The following is a 5,530-nucleotide window of genomic DNA, read 5'->3' as shown; positions in this document are numbered from 1 at the left end:
GGCCCTGCCCACCGATTGCAGTTTCCCGATTGTCACCCGCCCCTCTTCCGCCCTCCTCGACGAGCTATAAGGTGTGTGGGACGGCCTGTTCTCGCTGTTTGAACTCGCTGTGTACTGGATCATATTCTTCATACACTCGTTTACGGAATGCGAGTTTTGACATGTTATGATGTTTCGTAGAAATTATTTTCGGTGTAGTGAAAAAACAGTGGGGGATTAAAATACACAAAAACTCATACAGTGAAACCGAATAGGTCAGAAGACAAGATGTGTTGGTTGTTTCACAGCGCCCCTTGCTGGTCGATTATGTTGGAGGTGGTAGGGTGGGCCCTGGCACCCATGAAAAGACAACTATTAAAAACGGAATGGATGTATTGATCCTCACTGACTACTTATCACAACATACGTTACTCACAAAAAGTCATGGATATCTGGGTTTTGGAGGAGATTCCAGGATGAACCTAAACCGTTGCAGGGGAAAAAATATGGCCTCTAAACCTTTGAATGCACCCGTCCAACTGTTAAGTGTTTCAGTACTTTTTGCACAACTTGCTGTTCTTAACCAAAGAGCTGAATGGCAAAATTAACATAAGCTCTTGGGGCCCCTGGGTGCACCAATTCATTTCCTGGTGCAGTCAGAATTGGTATGTAAACAAACCTCTCTTCATGTTGTTCACGTTTTGACTTAATAAGACCAAGACAACACAATGGGTCGAGTAGCCAAAAGTTTTTTGACAATTGTATGTTCTATGCAGTTCCAGTCGTCTAAACAAGTATTGTGATTAAATTACTGCGTTTGTGATATAAGAATTAGGCAGCAAAATCCACCCCTTTTTATCCATCTCAGGGGGCGGCCATTATGCCACTTGCTCTGACTGAATATGACATCACAGTTGCTCATGTAACGACCAATCACGGCTCAGCTTGTGAATGTCACATGATTAAACTCAGAATACAGGTGAGCCTTGATTGGTCGTTTTCTGAGGCTGTGCAACCGTGAGGTCATTTTCATTTGACACCAAGTGAAAAAAAATGGTTGCCACCAGCCACATGGAAATACTGTGATGTAAAAATAAAAATGTCCTCCAAATCATTACTTGAATAACGAATACAATAAGTATTGAATAATTAGTTAGTAACTGGTGATTTGTATGTTTTTTTTAACCGCACGAATGTTAAATAGAGAAAAATATAAAATCGGAATATGCAACTTCAGGCATCACTTTGTTCAAACAATACAGTATATGAAATCTTGATAAAATAAATTACATCAAATGTAGCCACTAGCCACAAGAGATGTTGCAGGGCGACTCGCGAGGTGGGCATCTAAAAACATTCCGCTGACATCAGAAGGTGTATCCAATAGGAGAGGATCCAATAAGATTGCTAAGGGCAATAAACCATCCTACAGGAAACATTTCCGTGTTACTTCCTGGTTGTCTGCCATGCCAGCGCTTCCAAATATTGCCAGGTGTGCACCACACTGCTATTGTTCTTGCAGGCTGCCTTTTGGTGAACCCCAAAAACGAAGTGCAGAGTGAAAAGGCCTTCGGTCATATTCTTTTCTTGAGTCGAGTTCTGAAAACTCAGACCCCTGCTGCCTCTCCCACTATAACTCCATTCCAGCAAGTCTTTTATTCCATTCTCTCCTACTCCTGCTTTGTTCATTTCCTCCACCATACTCCATCTCTCCACCATGTATTTCTCACAGTTAATCATCACATGTTCCACAGTTTCTGTCCTCGGAAGTGTTGAGACCTGTTGATTGGATGCTTCCCAATATCAGGGTATGTACCGTCATGGAAATCCTGGAAACGTTGCGCAACGTTACGCTATATCGTCCAATGTGACGGTTGACAGCCTTAGCATAAAGTAAACAAGTGGAGCATTTGTCAGTATTCTCAACTGCTCTCCAGTCTCCAGAACAAGACACTAGGAAAACGTAGTTTCAACAGCAAGAGGTTATAAGAAGCCGTTTCAACTCTATTACTAAGTCCTTTAGTACGTATGTGCAAAATGCAGACTTTGCTCCAATACAAGATTTGCAGTATTCCCTACAAGTCTGCCCTTGCAATATTCAATTTACCATTCTTTCATATACCTATAATTGTTGTAATACAATGGGCAGCATAATCAACTAGTGGTTGGCTTGTTTGCCTCATACGTCCGAGGTTCAGAGTTCAAATCTGTGCTCTGGCCTTCTTGAATGGAGTTTGTGTTCTCCCTGTTCTTGCAATGCCCCCCACCCCCACCAGGTTATCCCAATTCTGCCCACATTCCAAAAACATGCATGTTTGGTCCATTTGAGAGTCTAAATTGTGCTTGGATGTGAATGTTTTTTTTTTTTTTTTTTTTACAAAGATCTCCCTCCCAAAATCGAAAGGGATAACCAACTCACCTGTGACGCTCTTGAGGACAAGCACAACAGAAAATGGATGGATGAATGTATGTATTGGCACTTCATCGGTGATGTGTGACTACCAATACTAAGCATCAGTATCGGGCCGATATCGGCCTTATTTTAAGGTATCGGGTACTCATAGCATATAAAAATAAATAAATACATCTGACATCGAGTAAGTCTTTCTCAGCAGTAATTAGCACTTGACTGTGGAAGTTTGGCAGTCATGGTGAGTACTCAAAGAGTAAATACTCATACTGGTATCGGTCTGATAAAATGTGGTATCGAACATCCCCACACTTTTTTTTTGATGGTTCACAACTTTCATTGAACAGCCATTGTGTGAACTCACCGTAAGAGCTACAATACGAAAATAAATACGAAATACAATTAATAACTCCCACCGTATGTTTTGTGCATCATTTTAACTCCCTGAAAACATATACTTAAATTACGGTATTATGTATTGTAGCCTTCAGAATCTCTTGTTTGCCATTGTATCTTGATAAAACATTTTAACCCTGCTCTTTGCCGTTGTGTATACCATCAAATAAAATAAACCATTCAGAAAATATTCACACTTAATTTTGTTTTGTTTTTCTCGAATTTTTGTCATACGACGTTCGTAAGCTGAGCCCTGAGCAACTGTGAGGTCATTTTCAGTCGACAGACATGTTTTGAGTACAAGGCAAACTATTTCAAATGAATCATTTTATTATACTGCGCAAATGGTCATACTAATGATATCATGAATTCGACATAAGCTCCGTGTAAGACAGTTGTTGAAACGTTGCAGGACTATGGTAGCGGAACATTAAGCGGTTTTTATTTATTTATATTGTGTATAAGAGTCCACGGAATAATACAAACTTGAAAGGTACGGACTCTGTCACCTCTGTGCAAAGAAACCCCCAGTAAAGTGCAGTCCACTGGCGTGCAATGACACACAGACGCTGACACACAGGAGGAAAAAAAAAGCTTCTTTCTCTTTTTTTTTTCACCCCCAGCCCTCCGTGCTCTCCTGTGAAGCGCGCTCATGTGCACGCGTTCACGTTTGGCAGCTCCACGTCGACATTCTTCCAGCTGCATTGAGTCAACTGCACGCAGCACTCGCAGGCGGACAGGCAGAAGAAAAGGTAAAACGACGGCGACCGAGCCAGCAGCCACCTCACGTCTTCAATCGCTTTTGCACGTCAGCACATCAAGTGCAGCAAAGAAAGAGTGGCTTTGCATCGCTCCCTCGAGGTGGCCCTGCAACGTTCTCACTTGGCTGCTTTTCGTTGCATTTTTAGAGGCAGACTGTTTGGCTCCTTGCAGCTGACCGCATATGTCTACCTCTCAGGTACGGTATGGCTTCGCTATGGCGATTTACTAACCCACTTGACATATGTTCTTCCCTTTGACGTGCCGTATTTCTGCATGGTTCCGATTGAAAGGTGACGTTGTGCTTTTTCATATTGCAAAAAAAAGTTGCTGTCAAGTGAATGCTGTTAAACTGGCAGTGTTCCTGAATGCGTATTAGATAATGGTCAGCAGGAGCTTTGTTGACCTTGTGCACATTTTTCTACACTGTCAACAAGTTGACTTGGTGAAATCAGGTTTGCCAAGGCCTGTTGAATCCTCAAGGCTCAACAGGTAGAAGCTACAAGTGGAACAACTCCGTAAAAGAGACATTATTGTCCTGTATATATTAAACAGTTATCTACAAATGGTCACAATTGCACAAATTATTTTAATATGAGTGCAAATGTGGAAAAGCCATCTGGCATGCAGTACCTGCTTGGTGTTACTTCTAAGCCACCCAGTAGGCCCATTCCATATGGAGCATTCACACCACAGTTACACGTTGGTCCCAAAAAAAAAATATATATATATACTGTGTATATGCATGGGTGTTCTAAATTTGCTAAAGAACAACACATGTATGGTGGTTCTTGTGATTTGCTGCAGGTCAAAGGGATCTTCATGTTACTCTGCTGGACGAAGACAAACCTATGAGGTGGCACTGTGGCTTTCCAAATAAAGTTCTGTGATACACTCAGACTCTCACTGCTCGCAGTCAGTGCATTACAGAACTTTGTTTTGGAAGTTAAATCTTACGGGGCCATAACGAAGATAAGTCCTCAAGCATCTGGATATTTTATACACTTTTTCAGTTTATTTTCTGAAATAAAGATCCTTTGCATGTTCAGTGTTTTTGTCCATTTTGTTCACCGTGTAACCAGGATTGAATTCAAATCCTATAATTCACTATGATTGCCAGTGATTATATGAATTAAAAGTGCTAGATAGTACCATATGGAAACAGGAGTCATGCTAGTGACTCAGTGGAGGTGAGGTAGAAAAGTCAACAGTGAACTCGTGTTGGTTCAGGTTAATCTGAGGTTTACTAACCAAGCCACTGGCACATCAAACAAGACAATGAGAAAAGAAAAGAGTTTACAGTGCAATTGACAATTTTTGTGGACGGCGTTGAGCACTTGAACACAGCAGGTATGATTTACCAGTAAGTGATGTTTTCACACACATTGAAATCTAATCAGATTAATGAATGGACTGTTTTTTTTTACCCTTTTCAGTCATGTAATCTTACGTTAAAATACCAACATTTATGTGTATAAGATACAGAATATATGATTTTATCGTCCTTTGTCCAGCGCTATTGAAGAAGCGGACCTTTTCACGAGCTCACATGTGCATTAAAAGAGAGGGCTGTACAGTCCTGTAATTCCAGTCCTTGCATAGAATTAAGCATATGTGTGTCGCAAAGCATTCTGGGAAAACCCGATCGCGATAGCTTCAGGTACTCGTCCTTGATGTGGTAAATTTTGCAGCCGCGTGTGAAACTTCCGGTTTAAAGATTAGCAGAGAGAGATGATCAAACAAATTCAAAAGTGGCTGTCATGGTTTGAAAATAGCAGTGCTGTTTTATTTATCTTTAACTACGCTCACAGTACATTAATTATCATTGGAAGGGTAATAAACTAGGATAGGTTTTATTCAATGAGGTGCCCTGTATTCTCATTTAAGATTAATCAACAAATAGTCGTTGATTACAAGGGAAAACGTCGTGAGAAAATACGTTTTTCATAAACTCAAGTAGCAAAATTTTCCTTTTTCCCGATTCAC

General features: G+C 40.8%; 1 long non-coding RNA gene across 1 annotated transcript; it reads left to right on the top strand.

Moving 5' to 3' along the window:
* Positions 1 to 3,522: 3,522 nt before the first annotated feature.
* On the top strand, positions 3,523 to 4,592 carry LOC147198374 (uncharacterized). The gene is made up of 2 exons (XR_015102362.1): positions 3,523 to 3,743; positions 4,352 to 4,592. It is a non-coding gene; the product is annotated as an uncharacterized LOC147198374 (long non-coding RNA).
* The last annotated feature ends 938 nt before the right edge of the window (positions 4,593 to 5,530 follow it).

The sequence above is a fragment of the Hippocampus guttulatus genome, chromosome 11, assembly GCF_054856545.1.
Source record: "Hippocampus guttulatus isolate MCC_2025c chromosome 11, RoL_Hgut_1.0, whole genome shotgun sequence".
Taxonomy (NCBI): Eukaryota; Metazoa; Chordata; class Actinopteri; order Syngnathiformes; family Syngnathidae; genus Hippocampus; species Hippocampus guttulatus.
This window is presented reverse-complemented; position numbering and strand designations above follow the sequence as displayed.